This window comes from Colobus angolensis, unplaced genomic scaffold (genome assembly GCF_000951035.1).
Source record: "Colobus angolensis palliatus isolate OR3802 unplaced genomic scaffold, Cang.pa_1.0 Scaffold148, whole genome shotgun sequence".
In the NCBI taxonomy this organism is placed as follows: Eukaryota; Metazoa; Chordata; class Mammalia; order Primates; family Cercopithecidae; genus Colobus; species Colobus angolensis.
Window position 1 is genome coordinate 2817241 of NW_012114577.1, and position 26458 is coordinate 2843698.

General features: G+C 44.5%; 1 pseudogene; it reads right to left on the bottom strand.

Annotated features, from left to right (window-relative positions):
- Positions 1–22977, bottom strand: part of LOC105507314 — a 47726-nt pseudogene extending 24749 nt beyond the window's left edge.
- Positions 22978–26458: the final 3481 nt, after the last annotated feature.

Here is a 26458-nt window from a genome sequence, read left to right on the forward strand (position 1 = left end):
GGAGGAAGGAAGGAAGGAAGGAAGGAAGGAAGGAAGGAAGGAAGGAAGGAAGGAAGGAAGGAAGGAAGGAAGGAAGGAGAAATTTGCAAAATGATCTGCTGTGAGACCTCAGCCAGTAGATCATGAAGCCACACACACCACACGTTGTTTCCTTGCAGGGACCCAGCCCCTCCCCTGAGAAAGCAGGTTCCTGACTTCTGGTCTCCCACACCCTCGGTGCTATGCAGTGTCAGCCCAGTGTCTGGCTCACAGCAGCCCTAGTGAGTATCTCTTGGGGAGTCCCCTTTACCACCTGTGTATTACAGCTTCCCAAGGATTAGGAGTAAGGGGAAGAAGTCATTTAAACAAAATTGCTTTTGAAGCACAGATGAGTTCACAATCTAGAAAAAATGGTGCTTGGCAAGAAACGTTTAGGATTTGGCAGATTCTGAAGTTCACATTGTTTGATGTTTTAAACCAGCTGCTTCTCCCATTCCCTAAACATCAGCTCCTAAGAGAGCAAGTCAGCCCAGGACTCTCCAGGCAACGACAGTTCCTTGGATAATATGCAATCTCGTCTGGAAGGCCCATTCCATCGGCACTCAGCTCAGCACTCATCCAGAGCATCTCACTTCCCTTCTCACCATGGTTTCCCTAACAATGGATTCCACACACATGTATGGTGATAGAGGGTCAGTTCAACTGAGCATGTTTCCCAGCAATTGACACAATAGATTCCTCACTGGGGAGCCAAGGAGTCTTCTTACCTGGGATTCCCCTTGTCTCTAGTGAGCCACTGGTGGCCATGGTACAAGCAGCCAATCCTAAGGACCCTCCCTCTCTCCTCTTGTTGTCCAACCTGTTTTCTTGGTATGCACATTACTTGGTTTATGGTTCTTGGAGAACCTCAAGCCAAAAAGATGTTTGCCCCTGATTTCTCCGATTCCAGGGTTCCTTACTTCCTAGTCTCCACCCCTGGTTCATAATCAGCTTGAAGGAAGACACAACCAAGATCCTACCTTTGCACCGACTGTGAAATGGGATCAGAGGATTCTGGTAAAAGTTTGTCAAGCTAAGTGGAACATATCCAAGGCCTCAGAAGAAAGGAGGCTGGATCTAGCTCCAGAGCCATTTCTGGAGGCCTGGATAAGAATGGGAAAAGTAAGCCTCCCATTTACAATTCGCAGACCTGTGCTGTGTGGTCTCAAAGCCTCAGGATCAGTGAGGAGGCCCCAGGTCAGAATTCTGGCTGAAACTCTGGGCTCAAACAGATAGGCTTTCATTATGTACAAAAAAAAAAAAAATATTTCAAGTGTAGTGGGTGTTTGTTTTGGTTTTCAGAATATTAATATGGTTTAATACCGTTGTCTGGAAGGTTTAGAAGAATGACATACGTTGCAGAGTTCTTGGCACCTAGTAGAAACTCAATAAATGGTAGCTATTGAATTTCCCCCTTCTCTGTACAGCGGTAAGTCCAGACCTGCCCACTCTGGGCCTGCCTCCTTGGGAGCCTGAAGCATTTTGCAGAGGAGCTGCCCTTCCCCCAGCTCAGCCACCTCAGAGTGTTGGTTGTGCTCCCTGCACCTGTCACTGGGTCATCTTTTACTTATGGCCCACACTCAGCAGAAGAAATCAAATGAGTGTTAATTGAGGGCTGGGTTCGTCAAAACTACTGCTCTTTTCTGGTGTGCTTTATTTAAGTGTAAGCCAATCCAAGCTTACCATGGGGTTTCTATGTAACTGAGAGTTCCCAGTGCTTTGTGGCAGGGCTCGCATTCATTCCAGACAAAGCACAATGAACCCCAATCTCACATTACCTAATCACATGGAGGCAGCGCGGATCACAATGCGGCATTTGGCATTTCTGTGGTGCGCTCCATCTGAGGAGCTCAAAGGGCTTAAAGAAAACCCTTTATTTGGGAAGTATTATTATCTGGGTTTTACAGAGAGAGATACCGAGAGGTGAGGTGACCTGCTTTAAGACCACACAGCAAGACGTCTCTGGACTGAGATGGAGCCCAGGCAGCTGACAGGCGTTCCTTGGCCAGACATCACAGGCTCAAAACAGAAAGCTGCTCACACAGAACCTGTCCTCACCAGGCCCCGTGGGGGACTCACGGAGGAGACCGAACTCAATAGCAGAGACAGAGGGAATTTAAAAGCATCAGCCAGAGGAAAGGTGTGCAAAGACCTGGCTCAGCCTCAAGAGAGCCGACAGCAGGATGAGACTTGCTCGGATAGAACATGAAGCCATGAACTCTGTTCAGCAGATATTTCTCCAGCTTTCTTCGTGGATTGACCCCCGGAGAGGATCCTTTTATCACCCTGCTTCGCTGTGACATTATTTTCAGCAATAGCTATGAAATGAAACAACAAAAGTAATGGATAGCAGAGGAAAGCAGTGAAATTTCTCTCTTACTGACCCTTCCGTGGATGGCTATGCCCATAAAATAGAAAAATAAATACGACAGTAAATATTACAGTATCAAAAGTAGTGGATTCGCACCTTTAACTACATTTTTGTTAGTTAATTTTTTTTAAAGGAAATACACTTAGAGTTACATATTGGTCTATTGTAGTCATGAGGAATGACACGATGGTCTCTGTTTTTAACACTTAACTACCTTAATTTGTCCATGACCTTGAAAATAAATTGATCTTCATGGTTTCATGGTCATTGAGCAGTTGTCCATCTACCTTTGTTCCTGGTTAATCACAGAACACTGTTTAGTGATTTTAATTTTGAAAAATGTCTTTCACATAAAGCAATAGATATATAAATTGTTATAAAAAATCTTAAGCAACAGAATATGTATGGCAAAGATTCATAAGAGTCCAACTTCACAATAAATTCTCTAAATTGCAATAGTGCCCACATCTCTGTTTCTCCAGGATCGATTTTGTTGTCTTTCAAATGTCTCCGTGACTGAAAAATTATGAACACAAATAAAAATGCCAAGTGATGACACAGATCGGCAGAACTGGAGTAACTCAAGTTTTATGTAAAGACAGAGAGACAATATCATGGCAAAATATACAAAAATAAAGCAAATTCAGAGCTTGGGAAGAGAAGTAAGTGGGAGAAGCCAAGCCAGGGAGGGAAAGGCACTTTCAGTTATCTGCACACTGACAGAGTTGCTATGGCTGTACAGTAAAGCTGGCTCAACAGTCCAGGCTTCCTGGTACCCAAAGAAAAAAGGGAGATGTGGCCAGTCGTGCCATACATATTGATGGAAAAGCAGTCACTTTGGGAGAGCCCAAACAACAGCCTGGTGGACCCATGCGGAGGCTTCCATGCAGGGGCTGGCCGAGCCCACGGAGGGAAGTCAGGAGCTACAGCACACTTGGATTCTGTTTGTTTTCATTTTGATTTCAGACCAGGAGAAGGTGAACTTGAAAAAGAGAGTCCCAGTTGCCCTGTGAACAATTATTAGAAAGTAAGTGATTTAAAAGATTAATTTTACTAAGAAACTAGGAAATTTGTGTTCAACACATTTTAGAACTGAGATTAGACAAATGGCAATGCTTGACTAGATCCAGAATAATGAAGATGATGAAGAAGAGAGCTGGAGAGCAAGGGGGCTTCACATTCCTTTTCAGCTCCGCGTTTGGTGGCCCGAACTCCAACATGGCAGCTCCTCCTGCCATGCAGTGGTGTGGGCTCTGGGGTCTGGGTGTGCACAGATCTGTGCCTAAATCCTGGTTCCAGGGGATGTCCCCTGCTAGTAAGGGTAGATTGGCTTATCAGATGCCCTTTGTTCCAAGAACAGTGGATAATGTGGACAAAACATCTTTTCAAAATCTATTTGAAGACATCAAAAACTACTAGCTAATAGCAGCCTATAGTCCCAGCTACTCAGGAGGCTGAGGCGGGAGGGTCACTTATGCCCAGGAGTTTGAGGCCAGCCTGGGCAACATAGCAAGACCTCTGGCTCCTAAATAAATAAATAAATAAATAAGAATTTAAAAAACAAACAAAAACAACAAAACAAACAAACAAAAACCCACCAATGCAGTGAGAAACTAAGGCACTAAGATCCCAGAAACAAGATGTGAGCAGAGAGGTGCCAGCCGCTTTTCTCCTGGGCGTGTGTGGATTCCCCAGCAGTGGCTCGGAAACTGAGAAGTTGAGCAGAGTTTCCAGGACTCTTATGGGGCTGAGGCACAGAAAGGAATTCAGAGCCCAGCAAGGAGGAAGAGCTGGGTTAAACACCACTGGTCTTCTGTTGAGACTCCCCACAAAGGGAGTGATCACCCACAAAGGGGTGATCCAGGAAGAACTCAGCCTGCAGAAAGTCTGCACCATCTTTAAAGAGCTCAGTGCTCGGTTGGATTAAGGTGATGTAAAATGAACTAATACGTATCTAAACAATCCATGAATCAAAATAGGAATCACCATGGAAATTAGGAAATATTTCAATAAAAAGGTAATAAAACTAAAACATATCAAAATATAAGGGATGCAGCCAAAGAATGCTTAAGAGGAATTTATAGCCTTGAATGCTTTCCTAGAAAAAAAGAAAAGATGAAGAAACAATGAACTAAGTTTCCATCTCAAGATTTTAATAAAAGAACAGCATATTAAACCCTAAGACAGTATAAGAATAGAAATAATAATTAGCAGGAATTAATAAAAAAATAAAAATTATTAATAAAAATTAATAATTAAAAATTATTGTTTTCTTACAATAATACAATAAAAAAACCAACAAAGCAAAAAAAAAAGTCTTTAAAAAAGACTAATACAGGGGCAGGCGCAGTGGCTCATGCTTGTAATCCCAGCACCTTGGGAGGTGGAGGGGGGCGGATCACCTGAGGTCAGGAGTTCGAGACCAGCCTGACCAACATGGAGAAACCACGTCTCAGCTAAAAATACAAAAAAATAGCCAGGCCTGGTGGCAGGCGCCTATAATCCCAGCTACCAAGGAGGCTGAGGCAGGAGAATCGCTTGAATCTGGGAGGTGGAGGTTGCAGTGAGGCAAGATCACACCATTGCACTCCAGCCTGGGCAACAAGAGTGAAATTTTGACTCAAAAAAAAAAAAAAAGATTAATACAATTAATAACCCCATGATAAGACTAATTTTTTTTTTTTACAAGAAGAGTCCCAAATATTATCAGGAATGGAAAGGAAGCCCTAACAATAGAATCTGTGGCTCCTAAATAAGATAAAAAGCTGTTCAGAACCGATTGATGATGATAAATGTTTAAATCTAGGTGAAATAGATAAATTCTTTGGAAAACACAACTTATTAAAACTGACCCAAATAAAAAAGGAATATTTGATATAATAGCCTTATATCTATTAAATAAACAAAATCCATAATGAAAAACCTTTCCATCAAAACAAACAAACAAAAAAACAAAACTCCAGGCCCAGCTGGCTTCACCAGTGAATTCTTCAAAACCTTTAAAGATGAAATAACATCAGTATTTACAAAAGCTCTTCTAGAAACTAAAAATGACTTCTTGACTCATTTTTGAGAACTTTATAACCTTAATACCTGACAAGGAAAGAAAATGGTGATTTCTTTCTCCTGAACATGGATGCTAATCCTAAATAAAATGTTATCAAACTGAATTCAGCAATGTATAAACAGGACAATACATCAATACAACCAAGATGATATTTTTTTTTCCAGAAATGCAATATTATTTCAGTGTTCAGAAATCAGTCAGTGTAATTTACCATAACAGAATAAAGAAGAAAATCATTGATCAACTCAATAGATTCAGAAAAAGCATTTGATAAAATTCAACCCCTGATGATAATAAAAGGAAAAAAGATGTATTTAGAAAAGTAAGACTAGATGGGAAATGCCTTAACATGATTGAGTATCTACAAAAAAAAAACCTCCAGCAAATATCATATAAATGTTCAAATATTGATACTTTTCCCCTAATGCTCAGAATAAAAGAAAGTTGCTTCCTATCGCCACTCTTATTCATTAATGTATTGGAGGTCCTAGCCTTTGCAGCAAAGCAAGAAAACAAATAAAATTTTAAGAAATGGAAAGAAAAAAACTGCCGTTATTGACAGACTATATCATTGCATATGTAGAAAATCCAAAATAATTTACAGAAAAACTAACAGAATAAGTAAATTCAACAAGGTTCTTGGATTGAAATATCAATATACAAAGTGAGTTGTATTTACATATAACAGAAACAAAAACAGAATCAAAAAAGAAAACATTGAAAAATTGACCTACATTAAAATATGAGTCTTCTTTTCACCAAAAGATACTATTAAGAGTGAAAAGAAAAGCCATAGAGAAGACATTTACAATCCATATAAATGACAAATGACTCATAGTCAGAAAATATAAAGAAACTCCTACAAATCACCAGGAAAGACAGACAATCCAATAAAAAATGGGCAAGAGACCTGAATAAGCCAATAGATATCCAAATGACCAATAGCGTTTGAAAAGCTGCTCAATTTCATTAGTCATCAGGGAATGCAAACTGAAACACATTTGTCAGGATGGCAAAAGTAAAAAAAGACCAACAGTATCAAATGTTGGTGAGGATGTGGATGCCCCAGGACTCTCATAGCTGAAAGTGAACTGGTACAGCCGCTTTGCAAAACTATGTAAACAGTATCTACTAAAGCTGAAAATCCACATACCTTATGACCCATCTATTCCATTTCTTGGTATATCCCATACCAAAATATGTACAACAAAACACATGTACAGGTGACCCTTGAACAACATGGGTTTGAACTGCGTGGGTCCACTTACACACAGATTTTCTTCCACCTCTGCCATCCCTGAGACGACAAGACTAACCCCTCCTCTTCCTCCTCCTCCTCAGCCTACTCAGTGTGAAGATGGTGAGGATGAAGACCTTTATGATAATTCACTTCTACTTAATGAATAGTAAATATATTTTCTTGTTCTTATAATTTTCTTATAAGTATTTTCTATTTTCTAGCTTACTTTACTGTAAGAATACAGTATATACATTCAAAATATGTGTTAATCAATTATGTCATCAGTAAGGGTCCTGGGCAATAGTAAGCTATTAGTAGTTAAGTTTTGGGAGAGCTAAAAGTTATACGTGAATTTTTTACTGTTCTGACCCTTGTTGTTCAAGGGTCAACTATCCAAGCACATTCCAAGTAGCATTATTTGTCAAAGGGCAAAATTAAAATCTACTCAAATAACCAGCAAAATGAAAAATGTATAAATAAATTGTGATACATTCATCCTATGAACATCTTTATAGCATTAAAAATGACCAAACTACTCGTACGTGAATGACATTAGATCAACCTTACAGACATAATTGAGCGGAGAAAAAAAGTTGGACAAAAAGAATTTACAATGTAGAATTCTATTTTTATAAAATTCACAAACTAGCCATCTAATATTTGGTGACAAAAATGGTCACCACTGGAGAAGAGGAGGTTATTGGAGTGGGTCTGGGATTTTTCTGATGCTGGTTATCTTCTAGCTCTTGATTTCAGTGATGGTTACACAGGTATGTTCACTTTTATGATAACACATTTAGTTGTACACTATGCCTGTCTTTATGTACATAATACTTCCATTTTTTAAAGTTTATTTACTAACTAGCTGTGTGATAGTGGCAAGGTACTTCACCAGCAGAAGTCTCTGACCTCATCCATAAAATTGATATAAGCATGAGTACTTCAAAGGATTGTTCTGAAATATAAATGAAATAATGTAGGTGAAAAGCTTAGCACAGGTCCTGGCTGAATAAACAATAGTACTGTATAATCACCATTGAGGATTTTATTTTATTGTTTATTTCTGGGATTATCAGGGTTTTGCCACTTGCAGACAGCAGCCAGGTCTCTTCCTGGCACACCTGTCAGCAGCAAACCTGAGATTTCTCAAGGCCTCCTGGGATACCAGCCTCAGGTTGTGTTTAGGGCTTGGTGTGATGGCTCATGCCTTTAATCCTAGCACTTTGGGAGACCGAGGTGGGCAGATCACTTGAGGTCAGGAGTTTGAGACCAGCCTGGCCAACATGGTGAAACCCCATCTCTACTAAAAATACAAAACTTAGCCAGAAATCGCTTGAACCTGGGAGGCGGAGTTTGCAGTGAGTGGAGATGGTGTCACTGCACTCCAGCCTGGACAACAGAGCAAGACTCCATCTCAAAAAGGAAAAGAAAAGAAAAAAACCGTGTTTAGAGTCCCCTGGTCCTCACACTTGCAGAGACTCCCCTCCTAATACAGAGAGTGTTGAGGGACTGAACTGCTTGGAGGTGGAAATTGAGCTTCTGTTGTCCAGACAAGCTCATGCCTCTAGATCCCCCTTCCCAGAGGCAGGCCTTTTGGATGCCCCAAGGCAGGAGAATGCAATCATGTGATCCAGAGGAAGTCCCATAGAGCTGAGGCAACCCTGAGAGAGGGAGGGAGTTCAGGCATCAGCCCCTCAGCCTCAGAGAAGGCAGAAGGGAGAAGGGAGAGTGTCCAAGGCAAACCTGACCTGAGGCTTTGGGTGGCAGGGGAGTGCATAATGAATGCCTCGCTGGAGCACCTCAGTGATAATGTGCGTATTGTGGGGGCATCCCGAGTAGCACACAGGCTCCATTCATCCTGTACACAAACAGGACTCTGCAGACCCAGCTGCTTCTCTGGAAGCCATGGGAGGTTATTAAATATGAGCTACAGCTGCTTTTTTTTGCCAATTCACATTTTTTTAAGGCTCATGTTGTTTTTGCTCTTGCCTTTTTGACTTAGAGCCCCTGTCTTGGACTTGGCTTTGTCCAGTTATTTCTTCATTTTGAGAGACAGCATCTTCAAACGCAGACATTGCCCAAATCTTTCCTGATTATAAAAATCACCTGGGTTTCTGCTAAAAATACAGATTTCTGGGCCTCAACCCATACCCACTAAATGCAATCTCTAAGACTGGGGCCCTAGGAACTTAGAGCTTGAAAAAGAGTACCAGGTGATTCTTATAATTATTCAGATTGGGAAACCATCCTTCAGCCTGGTTCCTTCAAATTCCAGGGAATCTCCTCTGGTAACTGTTCCCATTTGGGGTCCCTTTACTTTCTTCCTTTTTTCTTTTTTTTAAACTCAAATTTCTCTTTTTCTATGCAATAAGCTCTTAAGAGTAGTTCCATGTTCTGTCCATCCCAAGTTTTTTACCCTTTCCTTTTGTTCAGGCTCACCACCTCAAACTCTAAAGCCGTGGTACCCTCTCTGCAATTCCCATGAAGCTGAGATAATGTCCCAAGCCATGGCTTCTCACTCCTATGGGGGTCGGGAGCAGGCAGGGGGAAATCTGGCTAAATGACATATTATTTAACTCAAATTAAAGTGGATTTCTTCTGAAAACTATCCGATGATTAACATCCAGAGGTAACTCAAAGCCATTCTGCAAAATCACTACAAACTTCCAGAACAGTATTTTGGGGGTTACAAGCACTACCAATAACCTTGCCTGAAAACACCATAATATGCCCTTTAAGAGTGTTTTTTTCTCTGGTCAGTATTTCTCCATAATCCTTTATCCAGGGGCTACTGCTCAGAATTTGAAGTTAGAACATCTGAGTCTTGTCTGAGTTCTGATTTTAATGCGTTGTAGGAGATATCGCCATCTAATTGGGTTTCTTCATATTTCATATACACTGATGATAATGGCTTACCTGTTTTCCAGAGTTCTTGATCATCTCGTGGGGCCATAGAAAGAGCCCAGAGCGTGGATGACAGGGGTTTCATTGAATGAATGAATGAGTGAGTGAATGAATGAGGGAATGGGTGCCGCATCAAGAAAGGCAGTTTTACTAAGAATAATTAGGAACAAATGTTGGATCTTTAAAAAAAAAATAAATCCCATAAGGTGTGAGGCTGAGATCCTGTGAAGTGGTGCCGAATTTGGAGGCAGAGTCCTGCCAGGAGAATGTTCTTCTCTGCTGGTGTCTGTGCTGACCCTCTGCTCAATCTGCTAGTTGCCCAAAAAGACACGTTGGTGATCTTCATTTGAGTTTCTGCTTCTTTTGTCTTTCAGAGCATTGTTGGATCAGGGCTGCCAGGAAGCAGAATTTGATGACAGCTTTTGGGTTTGACTTGCCAGTGAGCACGTTTGGCTGGGTGTGGGGCTTCCGTGGTGTAGCTGGCCCGTGGCCTTGAGTCTCTTCCAATTTTCAGTGAGCCCACTGCATTTCCCAAATGGACTCTTGCAAAGGGCATCTTACAAGTCAGAGAGTGTGTGTAAGCGTATGTGCACGCACACCTAGAGAACAGACCTCCTCTCGGATGTCCGGCCTTTAAAATGATATCAAATCATCCTTGTCACCATCTGAAAACATGCCTTGAGCACTCACTATATGCAAAGCACCATTCTGGATGCAACAAAATAGAGTTCCTTCTATGGCTTTCAGAAATGTATAGACTCAGGCAGATAAAATCAATAATATCCCATTTATATCAGTCCGGTTTCTTGGTTGCATGCCTTAGAAATCAACTCTGGCTAAGCTATGTCCCAGGTGGGAGGACCTGAGAAGCCCTCTTCTAGGTAAGGTGGCACCAGATGTATGTGTCTAGAATGGAGCTTGAGGAAGTGAATCATACCTGGAAAAGGGTGTGTCTAAGGACCCAAGTGGGAAAGTGTGCACTTGCAAAACGTGACTACAAAAAGAGATGTAGAACAAATGCTCATCTTTGAAGGAGTGTGAAGGAGAGTGTTTTGACTAGTTGAACTTACAGAGTTGAAAGAGCAATTTTAAGATGTGAAGGAACTGTTCACATATGACCCCCTCACTATCCAGAAACAGCAGATGCAAGCCCCCAGTGGACACAGAGGGCAGGGTGAGGCCCAGTGAGCACCATGGCACTGATGATGACGGTTGAGAGCCTGGCCTCTGAGAGCAGAAGTGAGTGTGCCTGCAAGAGAACTCCTTGCCCTTCAGCAAGAAAGGTACATGGTGCCATCAGAAAAAGAGGCAGGACTCAAAATGCTTAATTACATCAATTCGTTCTTCTGTAAAATGAAGATGCTGGACCCTTCCCTGCTGAAAGCAAATGGATGTTGATAATAAACCAAGATAAGCTTAATATAGGGAAAAGGGCGCAGTATGTGAGAAGACATGGGATCTGGTGCTACCATCATGATTTACTAGCTATGTGACCTTGGGCAAGTCATTTAAGTTTTCTGAGTCTATTTGCTCTTCAATAAAATGAAGATGGTAATTCTGGGTAGGTAAAGAACAAATGAGATACAATGCATGCAAAACTCTTTGACAAATTATATAAAATGCACAGCCAGGGTAAGGAACTATGCTTATTCTCCTTTAAAAAATGTATGTGGATGTTGTTCTCAGTAAACCACAATGAAGAGTTTTAAGGATGTTCGGCCAGGCGCGGTGGCTCACGCCTATAATCCCAGCACTTTGGGAGGCTGAGGCGAGTAGATCAAAGGTCAGGAGATCAAGACCATCCTGGCTAACATGGTGAAACTTTGTCTCTACTAAAAACACACAAACAAAATTAGCTGGGCATGGTGGTGGGTGCCTATAGTCCCAGCTACTCAGGAGGCTGAGGCGGGAGAATGGCATGAACTCAGGAAGCGGAACTTGCAGTGAGCCAAGATGGCGGCACTGCACTCCAGCCTGGGCGACAGAGTGAGACTCCATCTCAAAAAAAAAAAAAGAAAAGAGTTTTAAGGATGTTCGTTAATAACTGATTCCTACAGTTACTTCCCCTGCCTTACACTCAGGCTGCTGGCCTGCCCTGCAAAGATTCTGCTGGGACCCTGCTTGCCTGCAGAATAAGCCAGTGGCCGGAGAATCCTTTGAGCCAACCTCTCCCTGGGCCAGCATGGAGGTGATAAATCTTTTGTATTGACCCAGGAGAAAGCCCCAGCAACAAAGACCAATTTATTTTCTTAGTAAATCACAAAATGTTCCTGCAGAAAATTCCTGGGACTATGCAAAGCATCACAGTCCCTAGGAGGAAAAAGGGATGGGCTGGCTGGACGGGAGCTGAAATATGCCCATCTGGCCCAGGGAATGTCAGAGTGCACCCCAGCTGACCACATGAAACAGTCTCTATGAAATGCAGATGTTTGCTAGGCTTGGGTGTTGCTTCCCCCATAATTTAAAAGCCTTCCATGCCTGCTACTTACTTATAGACTTCTTCCTCCCCACACTGTTTGGTTCAGTGGGTTCTAGAGGATGTTTTGGGGTGTTTGGATAACAGTGCATTGTGGTGGTGGGATTTATTAACAACAGCCATTCTTCCCCACTCCTGCAAGGTCCAGCCTCGTGGTCCATATTTAATGTTTAAATTAAAGTGAATTAAAATTAATTTTGTTGGAGGAATTCTGCAGCTCCCACTTGAGATAAGTAGAAACACCCTGGGGTGATATAAAATTGAGGTTGGGAATTGCTGCATTGGAGTGCTGTGCTAATGAGGTGAAGGTCAGGGCTTCAATCCCCTTGTGAAGGGAGCAGTTAATTTCACTCTCCTTCATGGCCTCAGATTACACCTTTAACCCTGGCCATCTGCCTCCAAGAGGAGTCACTGGTCACCAGCAGGACAAAGTGAGATAGAGGACCAGATCTGTACAAATCCATCAAACCCATTAGAACAACAACCCAAAGCATGACCCATGAATAATGTGCTGGATTTTTAATTTTGCAGATGACAGCACTATTATATTATTGCTTTATGTCAGAGGAAACACATACAAATATGGACAAGACCAATGAATCAGATGTCATGGGTTCCAAAATCTCTAAGGCATTACTCTTAGTTCCCAGGTATTTAGCTAACTTGTTAGAGAGACAGCTTAAGAAATGTATTGTGTATGTCATGGTCACAGTCATCTCTTGTTGAGCCTTAAGAGGGAGAGAAGTGGTGTGGAATCTCCAAACAAAAGATAGTACCCATATCACTGACATTTAGTTTGGAAGAGATGATACAATTTAGGGACAACAGATTGCCCTCCTTAATTATGTTTTTCTTTAGCTAATAGTAATATTAGTTTGCATTCCCCTGAACATGTTGACGGATGGCAGAAAGGAGAGCCCAAATGCTCAGGAAGGGAGGAAGTTCAGGATTAAGTATTTGTCAGGGATAAGCCACAGAACAGAGATAATCCCATTTCATTAATCAAAAGCTATCTGTATCCTACTAATTATCAACTTACCATTGTCCTTGTTAGAAAATACAATTTTAGGCCACTGAATTTTCTCTAATTCACTCCTCTGTCTTGTGTATCTAGGTTCTACTCCTTCCCAAAGACCAATCTAAGTGACACCTTGTAGCCAGAGCAACACTGGCCTCCGCTGCCTGGGACCTTCTGCAGAACTTATGGTATATGCTAAATTGTGGTTTAGAAATTGTGTTTCCTTAGTGCTTAAGGGCAAGGCCCAAGTTTTTAGGTTCCTATATGTCTCACAAGGCCTAGCACAACATTGAACATCCAAATAGGTGCTTAATAATAGCATGCCCGTTCACATTGACAGACTAATTACAGTAAGGAGTAATGAAGAATTACTACCTTCTTCCCCCATTTGACAAAATTCAACACCCGTTCATTAGAAAAACTCTCAGAAAAATAGGAATAGAGGGGGACTTCCTCAACTTGCTAAAAAGCATCTATAAAACTCTATATCTAACATTATACTTGATGATGAAAGGCTGAATGCTTTCCCCATAAGATCAAGGAGAGGCAAGAATGACCACTCTACCACTCCTATTCAACTTCCTACTGGAAGTTCTGCCAGTGTAATAAAATAAGAAAATAAAATAAAAGCAGATAGTTTGGAAAGGGAGAAATAAAACCATCCCTATGATTATGAACATAGACAATCCCAAAGAATCTATAAGACAAACAAAAAATAAAAACTAGAACTAATGAGTGAGTTCAGCAATGTTACAGAGTAAGAGACAAACATATGAACTCAATTCTATTTCTGTATATACTAGCAATGAACAAGTGGACACCAAAATTACAAATGCAATACCATTTGCAGTCACTCAAGAAAAATGAAATACTTAGATGTAAATCTAACAAAATATGTGCAGTACTTGTGTGCTTAAAATTCCTATGAAAGAAACCAAAGAAGAGCTAAAATACATGAAGAAACATTAACAAATTCATGAATCAGAAGACTCAACAGTAAAGATGTCAATTCTCCCCGTCTTGATATATGGGTTAACATAACTGCAAACAAAATCCCAGCAATATTATTGCATCGATCTACACAAGATTATTCTAAATGTATATAAAATGGCAAAGAAACTAGAATAGCTAAAACAATTTTGAAAAAGAGAAATGAAAGGGGATAGATTAGTCTACCTAATGTCAAGATTTACTGTATAGTCACAGTGATCAAGGCTACATGGTGTTAGTGAAGGGATAGATACACAGACCAGTGGAAGTTAATAGAAATAGGTCCATGCAAAATTTCCAACTGACTTTAGATAAGGGTGCAAAGGCAATTCAATGGAGGAAAGATACCCTTTTCAACAAATGGTGCGGAAGCAATCGATTTTCATAAGCAAAAAATTAATAAATAAACCTCAATCTAGTCTCACGCTTTATGCAGAAATTAACTCCAAATTGATCATGGATTTATATGTAAAACATAAAACGATAAAACTTATAGAGAAGAAAAAGAGAAAATATTTGAAAGCTAGGGCTAGGCAAGGAATTCTTAGACTTGATGCCAAAAGCATGAGCCATAAGAGGAAAAATGGTAAAATTAGACTTCAACAAAGTTAAAACATTTGCTCTATGAAAGACCTTGTTAAGAGGATGAAAAGTGAAGCTATAGACTGGGAGAAAATATTTGCAAACTGCCTATCTGACAAAGGACTAGTACGTAGAATATAGAAAGAACTCTCAAAACTCCATAGTAAATAATAATAATAATAATAAGAGGAATTTTTAAATTAGAAAACTGAGAAAAGACATGAAGAGGTACTTAACTGAAGAGGAGAATATACAGATGGCAAATAAGCATATGAAGAGGTAATTTAAAATCAGCCATCAGGAAAATACAAATTACAACCACAATGAGATGTCATTACATGACTACTGAATGGCTAAAAGAGTGACAACCACAAATGCTGGCAAGGATATGGAGAAACTGGATCACTCATACATTGTTGGTGAGAATGTAAAATGGTGCAATCACTCTAGAAAACAGTCTGACAGTTTCTTATAAAGCTAAACATGCCAGTCCCGTGCAACCTAGCATGTACTCCTGGGCATTCATCCCCCCACTCCCCCAACGCTAAAAAAAGAAAAAAAAAAACTTAGGTTCACACAAAAACCCACATGTGAATGTCTGTAGCAGCTTTGTTTGTAATCACCCCAAAGTGGAAAAACCCAGCTGCCCTTCAGGTGGAAGGTGAGTGGTTAAACACACTGTGGTACATCTCTACCATGGAATACTACTCAGCAACAAAAGATAAAACTATTGACACATGCCACAACCTGAGTGGACCTCCAGATGGTTGTACTGATTAAGAAAAGTCAAAGTTGCCTTCTGTGTAATTTCATTCATACGAAATTCTTGACATGACAAAATTATAGAAACGGAGAACAGTTTAGTAGTTGTCAGGAGTTAAAGACGGGGCAGAGATGGGGAGAGTAAGAGGACGCAGGTGTGGCCACAAAAGGGCAACACGAGGGACCTTGGTGATGACGAACATGTTCTAAATCTGGACTCTATCAATGTCAGCGTCCTGTTTGTGAAATCATACAATAGCTTGGAAGGTATTGCCATTGGGGGAAACTGTATAAAACGTACATAGATTTCCACATCATTTCTTACATTTGCATGTGAATCTACAGTTCTCTCAAAATGAAAAGTCTAACTAAATAATAATCACCCTTATCTGTCCATGCTGGAGAGAGGTGTTACGAGGCCAGAGTTTCAGATCTGCTCTGAGCACCATGATCTGGGTTTACTGTCTTCCTCATAATATACTCCCTCTTGTATTCCAGATAGAAACAATAAGTAGCTAAGAGTCAGCAAGCTGTGCCCAGGAATTGCACCAAAATGATAATGCTCCAGATGTTGAATTTGCCAGCACAGGGACTCTGGGTGGCAAATAGCAGCCATGCAAGTATGGATATAAGGCAAGGAACCCAATATGGAGCCAAGTTTCAGTAGGGAGATCAGAGAACTAGACTAGGGAATAGATCAGGAAGCAAGAAAATAATCAGGAGTCTAAAAGTATTTATTCATCAGGAATAAGGGTTGGGCACCTCACTGGGGACTCAAGGCCAAGACTTGGCCAAACAACAGATAACACTTAAGGCCATGCTCATGGTAGGCAGAAGGCAGAAGAGGCATTCGCTTATTCATCTCCTAGTTCATTCAACAAGTGTTTGGTGAGAAATTCCCAGAGGTCACTCACCAAGGCAGGTGCCCAGGACACAGACCTGATCACCTGAAGCTCCCTGGCTTCTAGAGGAAGTAGAATGGCAAGAATGCTTGGGAACACTCAGGAGGAACATCAGTTCCAGGGTTGTGCAGTCAGATAACACATTTTATGAGGAAGTGGTGTGGAAGAGTGGGGCGCAGAGGAGGCAAGATTTATGCAGAGAGAAGGTCGCATGACCCTGAGCTGAGAGGTTGCAGGACCATTAGCACAGCTGGGGTTCGTCTGTAAAGACAGGAAAGCAGGAGTCAGGAATTGAGGGATAAGGCTGGAGACTGTGGGGTATGCTGGTTATGAACAAAGGCTCAAGTCAGGGAAATACCGCACATCAGGCGATTATGGACACTCTCACTCCGTGGATCACAAAGAACCATAGGCCAGCACATTGGATCATGGTTCCCTGGAGGAGTCCACACTCTGTAATCTATGAGGCCCTCATGGGTTCTTTCATCCCCAGAGCTCCAGGTATATCTGATGATCCTCCTGCCTCTGCTGGAACCCTCTGACTCTCAAATAGGCTTCACACATGAAGCCGGGAGATTGTTTTAATCCTCTAAATAACTTTCTGTTTCTACAACAGATAGGAAGACTGTATCTTCTAGCCTAATTGGAGGCTCACAATTCCAGGGAGACTTTCAGCTGAGCAGGAGCTCTCTTCCTCTGAGATTTTATTTCCTGGGGACATTCCATACTTGGCCCATGACAGAGGCTGCAGTCGCCCAAGGGAACAATGCGTCAAGGGCCACTCATCCTTTGGAAAGCAGAAGTGCAGATACCAGAGTAAAACCGTAATTCATTAACACTTCCAACAACTATTTATTATGTGTTGAGCAATCTGTGCCAGCCCCGATGACCTAATGGTGAGCAAAACCATGCTCTGTCTTCCTGCAACCTGCAATCTGGTAAGTGGGCCAAAGAGCCTAAAGAAGACATTAGTTAGAATACAGGTGCAGCAATTCTAACAGAACCTCAAAATACTAGGATTCAGATAAGATGGAGCTGCATTTACCTTTCACAGGGGTAAGCAGTGGAGACCCAGGTACCTTCCACCTTGTTGCTCCAGCATCCTGAGTGTGTGGCCATCATGCGTGTGGTCCAAGATGATTCACCGTCACCATGACAACCACATTTCAACAAGGACGAAGGAAGAGAAAGGTGGGAGAGTGGAAGGAATAAGCCACTCTCCTTAAAGGTCCAGAAGTCACACCACACTAAAGCTCAAACTCTTCTTGCAGAAATTAGTCCCATGATCACACCAGGCTGCAAGGGATACTAGGGAAAGCAGTTTTAACTAGACAGCTGTGTGCCAGACAGGCTTTTGATTATTGTGGAAGAAGGTGAGCACAGATACTGCAGTTGAGTAGCAATCTCTAATGAAGCACGTGGGTAACGAGAGGACACAGCTCTTCAAAAACAAAAGCGAATAAGTGATCACAGCTGAGCAGAAAAGGAAAATCCCACAAATGCACAGGATCTAAAGGGCAGGAGGAAAGGAGGGGAAATATCAAAAAACAAAGGCAACACGGATTCTGAGACTGGGCTTTGGAATATCTAGGCACTGTATCTATATTTCCTCCCAACACAGGCATCACCCTACATGTACAGGCAGGAAAGGTATGAAGGGAGGAGTGTTTGCCTGCAGCAGGTCTGATGAAATGAGCTCCTCCAGGGCTCGTGCTTTTAGCTCCAGACTGTCCATTATGAAAAATCACTAAGAAGACTAATGGTGCTGCCTAGCAGTAGTGCCAACCTATTGCCTTGCCAACCATCCTAATGGCCACAATGATGCTAATGGTGATGGCAGTGTTGATGCTGGATATGTTTTTTGTCTCAGTGGAGTAGCAGTGGATTCTCTTGGCATCCTTAGCATCCTTGCAGTGAAGTAGAAACCGTAATTGGCGCAATACTGGTAGGCAAGGGAGAAATTCACAGCAAACCTAAGCCCTTCCTCTGTAGAACGGGAGGTAAAACAATAGCAAAGGCACTCTAAGAGTGCATGGCTAGGACTCTCAGAACGTGCTCATCTCCCCTCACTCAGTCCCCAACATGTTTCAGGTTTATTTAGCTTTTCATATTTTCATGTAAAAGGCACAATAACAGCCAAGTACATTTTCCAACCATTGAGTTCTACCTACTCTGTGCCAGGCACTGAGCTGAGTGTTCGGTAGCATTTCAAAATGCTTTCATCACATCTCCGTTGGGTCTTTACTCTGTGAGGTAAGGGTAGTAGGTATCAGAGACATTTCCATGTAATACGGAAGGAAAACATGATGGGTGATTTGTCCAAGATTGCACAGCCAATCTACAGCCAAGTCTGGTCCAGTTTCCCTTCTCCCGGTCAGTTGCGTCTTCTGAACCCATCTCTTGTCATACAATCCAATTTATTTCTAGGTTTACTTCTCCAGTGCCACTCAGTACACTGCACAGTGATTTTCTAATATAGGTCAAATCCCAGGACAGGTATATTTCACTCTTCCTCCCCTCTTCCCCTCTTCCCCCTCTCCTCCTCTCCCTCTTCCCCCGTCTCCTCTTCCCCCTCTTCTCCCTCTCCTCCTCCCTTTCCTACCCTTCCTCCCTCTCTTCCCCCTCTACTCCTCCCCTTTCTCCCCTTCTCTTCCTGCCCCTCCTCCTCCTCTCCTCTTCCCCCCTCCTCCGCCCCCTCCTACCTTCTCCCCCCTCCCCACCTTTCCCCTTTCCCCATTTCTCTTCTCCCTCTCCTCACTTGGCTGCAGCCCACCTGCCCGGCTCTCCACCTGCCTCCCTGCTTGCTCCCTGTCTCCTTTGCAGGTTCCTCCTCTTCTCCTTAAACACCTCAGACCTCAGTCTTCAGACCTCCTGCTTCTCTGTTCATACTTGTTGCCCCCATCAATGAGCTAATCCAGAGTCATGATTGTAGATGCCAAAGTCCAGTCTCCAGCCCACATTGCCCCCTCAACTCCAGGCTTAGAGAACCAGTCAGCCACTTGTCTTCTCCACTGGAATGGCTACGTGCAACTCCAATGGATTGTGTCCAAAACAGAGCCCCTAATTTTCCCTCCCAAATATGGTTCACCCCCCCACCCCCAGCCATCCTATCTCAGGGAACATGATATGGTTCATATCTGTATCCCCACTCAAATATCATGTTCACTGTAATCCCTAGTGTTGGAGGTGAGGCCTGGTGGGAGGCGATTAGATCATGGGGGCAGATTTCTCGTGAATGGTTTAGCACCATCCCTCTTGGTGCTGTCCTACAGATAGTGAGAGAGTTCTCATGAGATCTGGTTGTTTAAAAGTGTGTGGCACCTCCCCCCTTGCTCCTGCTCTGGCCATGTGACATGCCCACTCCCCCTTCACCTTCCACCATGACTGGAAGCTTCCTGAGGGCTCCCCAGAAGCAAAGCAGATGCCAGCACTATGCTTCCTGTACAGCCTGCAGAACCGTGAGCCAATTAAACCTCTGTTCCTTATAGATTTCCCAGTCTCTGGTATATCTTTATGGCAATGCTGGGACAGCCTAATGCAGAAGGTTAACTCTTTTTTTCCAGTTGCTGAGGACAACACTTGGTCTGGCACCTTGCTCCAATCTGTTGGCAAATCCTGCTAGCTCTATTTTCAAAACATTTCCAAAACCTGACCCTGCTGCTGCCCTGATTTAGGCTGCCATCCCCCTTGCCTGGACTAGCCATAGTCTCCTAATCCATGCCCCTGCCTCCACCCTCATCCCTCAGTCCACTCTCAGCCTAGAGCCCAGAAGGATCCTGCAGAAACTGAAAATGGATTATGTCACTTCTCTGCTCAAAGAATGGCTCCCGTATCCACAGGACGGCCTCTGGGGCCCTCCATGATCTGTCACCCCTCAACATACCCTTACTCTGTCTCATCTCATCTCCCCCAAGATCCCCTCCCACCCGCAGCAGTTCTGGTCACCCTAGCCACCCTTATGCTTGGGTCTGGGCCTAGGCCCCTGTTCCCTGAGGTCTCTGCTTGGCCAGTCTTCCACCTCCTTCAGGTTTGTAGGCAAATGTCACCTTCATGGTGGGAGTTTCCTCAGCTTCCCTCTGCCCAACAGCCCTTCCCCTCCGCCCACCAGCCCTTCCCCTCCACCTTCTCCACTTTTCCTCCTTGGCACTTACCAACCTCTGGCATGCTGTGTGTTTTATCTTGTGTGTTGCTCTGCTTCCTCCATTAGAACTGAAGCTCCTGGAGAGCAGGAATTCTTGTCCATTTTTCTCACTGCTATTCTCCTGGAACTTGGAATGTGCCAGGGGCTTGACCTATAGCAGGCTGGCAATGAATATTTGTTGAATAAATAAATTGAATGACTGGCTTTACCCCATTCTAGCCTTGAGCAAGATGCCTACTCTCTCTGAGTGTTAATTTTCACCTCTGTGAAATGAACATGACAATGGCCATCCCACATCATCCTTATAGGGATGAGATAGTGTGTGCAAAAAGCCAGGGCAGTGCCTGGTGGGCCGTCATTCATTGCAATTGTTATGATTGCAGAGGAAGGTTGAGCAACTTAAAACATGTAACCCAAACCCAGTAGATGGAGATGGTGTCGTAGATCTCAAAGCCTTCTTGGCCTGGTTGACCTCCAGGTTGGTAATCACTTTCCCTGCCAGAGGAGGGGGTTCCAAGATAGTAAGGAGCCTCCTTGCCACTGTGTTCAACAACTCACTTACAATTCACCCGTTCATGCAGTCAACAGTATTTACGGTATCTCAGAAGCTGGGCATTCACAGACTTTGGCTCTCCCCTCACGGAGCCCATTGCCCTTCAGAGGAGATGAACAGAGAGACAGCTGACGTCAGAGAATGTGGTCAGCTCTGGAATATCAGGGCCAGTCTGTTGCCTGCTCCCACCCACATCTCCACCCTACAGCCTGGCACACTCAGCATCATCTCAAGGTACCAGACGATCATAAGCAAAGCAAAACAAAAAGTGAACAACATTGGCATGTCCTGACAGCAAAAATGTCAGCTGAGGAATTTGGCCTCTTGTCTTTAAGACCATAAACAAGAGCACAAACTTTCAAGGGTCCCTCACGGTACCAGGGCTGAGTGCCTGCACCTCAGGGCCTCTCCTGCAGGCCACAGGCTTGCACTGAGGTGAGCTGGATCCAAAGGCAATGAAGGGTCACGAGGAAAGAGGTCCCATGGGCCTCTCTCAGCCTCTCCAGGCCAACCAAGAACCCATGGGAGCTTAAACAAAGGCTGAGGATGCTCTTGGCCTGGACCAGCCTCCCTGATTGAATGGGAAGGGCACCCTGCATTCTGGAGTATCCGGACCACAACTTCCTTCCCCCGCCGTCTCCTGAGGGGCAACTTCCGGCCCAGTTCCAAAAGAGGCGTGTTCAGGACCATGGAGAAAGACAGGCTCCAGGCTGGAGCCCACCCCCATGTGCCTTGGCCCTGCTCCAAAGTGTACCTCCACCCCTTCACCTCTCTGTGGCCATTTCTCCTGGGGACCAAGTTTTCCCTCAGATGGGTGCTCCTGAAACTGATTCACCCAAAGGACGTGGGAGGGCCTTGGAAGGGCCTTGGGTGAGAGGGCATTTGGCTCCCCTGTAAATGCTTCAGCAAGGAGTGAATCCTGAGACCATAGCGGGCGGGGCAGGGGCGGGGTTGGCTGTTCCCTCTATGCCAAGACACAGGAAAGCCTGTGTTTGACTGGGGTGTTTTCCTCCATGGTGGCCAAGTTGCCGGCAGTTCCTGCAAGACCCCACTTGATGAGGCAGGGCTGAGAGGGGGTGATTAGGAGGTGCAGGTTTCTGGTTGGTAGGTGGCAAGTGGCAGAACATTCTGGCCCCGAAGTCCTCTTGTTGGCATGCTCGAGTGGCTTTTCTCCCAAAGAGCTCTTCCATGAGCATGTCCAGAGAGTGTCTACCTGGCCCCATGACCAACTCTCCTTTGCAGCAGTGGAGAGGGGACAACTTCCTCCAGCGAGCTTAGAGGCTTTCCTGAGCCACCCCTAAAATGGCAGGCGCTCCTGGGACGCAGTCTGTATCCTGTGATCTCAGGTCACCAAATCACACACGGGGCCTGTTCTGAACTCACCAGCTAGGCTTCCTTCTGAGCCACACACGCAGACAAGCTCCTCAGTCAGGAAATGCACCCCCAGAGAAGGCCAGGTATGCACACAACAAGTAGGGGCTGGGGAGGAACCCCAGCTTACACCTTCACTGTCGAGCCAGGGCCTTGAATGCAAGGAGACTGTGCTGGGATCTTCACAGCCATCTGACACTGGACAAGTGATGGCACCTCTTTGAGTCTCATCTGAAAAATGGGGTTGATGATGTGACAGTGTTGTTGTGAGGCTGGAGGAGGGATCATGTGTCCAGCATCTACCAGTGTCAGAGACGTAGGAATTGCTTGAGAAATAATAGACGTTGCCCTTGCTCATGTAGGGAGGAACAGGAGAAGGCGGCAAGCCGTACTCCAAGCCACGTGTAACCCTGATGTGTGTGGAGGCGTCTCTCTCGTTGTCCACTGCAGAGTGCACAACCCCGCCTTCATTTACCAAACCCCGAAGTAGCCCTCCAGGCCCAGCTCCTTCTGTGCACTTGAATTCCTGGGGCAGAGCGCACGACCCCCACACTGCTTCTGCTTTGGACACTGGGTTTGCATTCTGAGTATTTGCGTTTGTCTCTCCACCTGTCAGCAGCTGCTTGGGGATAGGGATTCTGCCTTGCTCAAGGCCCCCTCCTCAGCTCCTGTTCCCTTCCCTGGTGCAGAGGTGCCCGGTGAATGACAATCTAGCCCTCAGCCCCAGCTCTGTCTCAGAAGGTGCCAGTAGCCCCAGGGGTGACCCAAGGCACAGAGGCACATCCGGGGAAGGCCGTGGCAATAAGGCAACTGCTCCTTTCCGCCCTCCCCGTCCTGGTCACTCTCTTCATTCCTGTAGAGCGCTGACGGCTGGTGAGATCATTGTTTGTTAGCTAGAGCACAAACAGCATGCAGGAAGGGCAGGTGACGTATCAAAGGTCACTTTACTAAACCCACGGCAGAACCGAGATGAAAATGCGTCACCGCCTCAAGCTCAGAGCTCGGATTGGCCTGCACCACACGAGCTCCAGGAACAAAAGACAACCTCGCACCATTCAGAAAAGATGATGGACACTCTGAGTGCTCAACTCGGGTCACCTCCTTGGGCAAGGTATCTTGTCTTTAAAACTGGAACCAAGCGAGGGTGTGTCCAGTTCTGGTTTCAGCTGGGAGTGCCCTGGAAGGCCCTGCCTGACCCCGCGTTGAAGTTAGGTTTCCCTGACTCTACTGTGTCACCTCTCCTTGTGGTTTTCTTGACAGCACTTGTCACATAAATCAATGTGTGTTTTATTTGTAAAATTATTTGTGCAATGTCCAATTCTCCTCCACACTGATAGATAGGAGAACAGGTATGTATCCAAAGGGTTCAGCATACTACTGAGTGTGTAGCAAGCTCTCAGAGTATTCGTCCAACAACTCATTGTTAAGGTCTTCCACATGTAAGGTACTATTCGTACTATTCCCCATTCTTGGTGTTAGCGGACTAAAATGATACACAGGTGGATTGATGGATAGTTTGTTAAAATAATACAAGACGCCAAACTGGGCTGTGTGACTACAATGCTTCCTATTGCTGCTGTAACCAGTTATCAAATTTAGGGGCTTAAAACACATCAACTGACTTGCCATAAGGGGAAAAATCAGTCTCACGGGCTAGGACTGAAGCGTCCAGCAGGGTCAGCTCCTCCCGGAGGCTCTGAAGGGAGAATCTATTTCCTTGCCTGTTCCAGTTTCTAAAAGCTGCCTGCACTCCTCTCCTAGATCCTCCCTCCATCCTCCAACCCCTCGTGCTCTGGTCTGTGCTTCAGTCATCACGTCTCCTTCTCTAACTCTGACCCTCCTGCCTCCCTCCTGTAAGGACCCTTGTAATTCTCAGAAGAGTCGTTCAGCGAATCCAGGATCATCTCATCTCAAGATCCTGAATTTAAACACATCCGTAAAGTCCCATTTGTCATGCAAGGTGACACAGTCACGGCTCCCGGGATTACAGCGTGGATGGCTTGAGAGCTCGTTATTCAGTCTACCCCCATGACCCATGGAATCTGTATTTGGGAATCTTTGAATGAGGAAGTCTTCCTAAGTTGCAGCAGTCTCTTACTCTAAGTCTCAAAACGTTTTAGTAAAGTATGCACTCTGTGTTTTGGAATCACATCTTACCCAAATCAGAGATTTGGGGTTCTCATCTGCTCAGCATGTTTACAAAATATGTGTGTGATACGACTACCCGCCTAGCAGCAAGGGGACCTCTCCTGTGGTGGGCTGAATCGAGTCTCTAGCTCCAAAAGATATGTTGATGTCCTAACTCTGGTGCCTGTGAATATGAGCCTATTTGAAAATAGGATGTAATTGCAGATGTAATCAAGTTAAGATGAGATTCTACTGGATTAGGGCTTAATTTAGATCTCTAAATCCAATGACTGGTGTCCTCACAAGGAGAAAAAGATTTGGATACGGAGACAGAGACGGAGGGAAGATGGCCATGCGACAGCAAAGGCAGAGACTGGAGAGATGCAACCGCCAGCCGAGAACTGCCAAGGACTGCTGGCAAGCACCAGGAGCCAGAAAGAGGCAAGGAAGAAGTGTGGTCCTGCAACAGACTTCCAGCCTCCAGAAATGTGAGACAATACATTTCTGTTGTTTTAAGTTCCCCCCACAAATTAACAAATTTGTGGTGATTTGTTACGGCAACCCTAGGAAATGAACACACCCTGTCCCCCTCCCCCGCCCCTACACCATGGGTTCCCATAAGCTCTCCCTGAAGACCCTCCGCTAGCGCAACTACAGAGCACCCCTGTTTCCCAAGCTATGGCCCGTTTTTCCACTGTCCCCGACACTGGGTGACAGGGAAGGGCTTTGCCATGGGAATGAACCATCCACTCACACTGCTTTCTGCAGACAAGTCACCACTGTGCAGTCAGTTTTTTCCTCGTTTCTTGGAAAGCGCCTCTCAGGACCATTTCAAGAAAAACAAATTGTGAGGTTAAGGATCTGTTTAAAGTGAATCATCAGCTCTAGTTCCAATAACAAACCAGGCCAGTCGGGTCGCTAGGACAAGACTGGAACCACTGTGAGCGTGCACTAACTGTGGGTCATGCATGAGCGGGTCTCTGCACACACGTCACCTGGCGTGCCCCCTCCCCCTGTTCACTCGGCAGGCGGCCTTGGTGGCTGCCTTCCCAATCCTCTGCCCAAAAGGGACACAGAACTGCATGCTCACCAAGTAAGAATTTTCAAGCAGTTTTGAAATACGATTTACCATCTGGGTGAGCTTAACAGGAACACTTTGAACCCATCTAACCCCTTGCACCCAGAAATCCCCAACTGCTTGGTGATAACTGGTTGTATGTGTGCAAAGCTCCCTGCTAGCCCTCCAGGAGCGTTGAGTCCTCAGAGTCCAAGAGCAACCTGAACCTGGATGCAGCACAGATGCCTATGCCCAGCTGGGGCTCAGAGTAAGCCAAGCACTTCTTTCATTTCAGCATTCTTGAGTTGTCTTCCCATAGGTGGTGGCAGTAGAATGAACCACTCATCAACTTCTTTTTTTTTTTTTTTTTTTCTGAGACGGAGTCTCACTCTGTCTCCCAGGCCGGAGTGCAGTGGTGCGATCTCAGCTCACTGCAATCCCTGTCTCCCAGGTTCAAGTGATTCTCCTGCCTCAGCCTCTCAGAGTAGCTGGGATTACAGGCATGCAACCACCACACCCAGCTAACTTTTGTAGTTTTAGTAGAGATGGGGTTTCGCCATATTGCCCAGGCAGGTCTTGAACTCCTGACCTCAGGCGATCCATCCGCCTCCACCTCCCAAAGGGCTGAGATTACAGGCTTGAGCCACCGCGCCCAGCCCACTCATCAAGTCTTTATTTGAGCACCACTATATACCAGGCGCTGGCAAGGCACTGGTTAACCCATTTCTCCATGGAGCATCTGTTGAAGTCGGGGGAAGTATAAAAAAAGATTATAACAAAAGGTAAGCAGACAAGTAAATAAAAGAACTGTGGACTGAAATAAATGTCATAAGGAAATTTAGGAGCTAAAACAGAGAACAGACGAGGCCTGACTTTTCA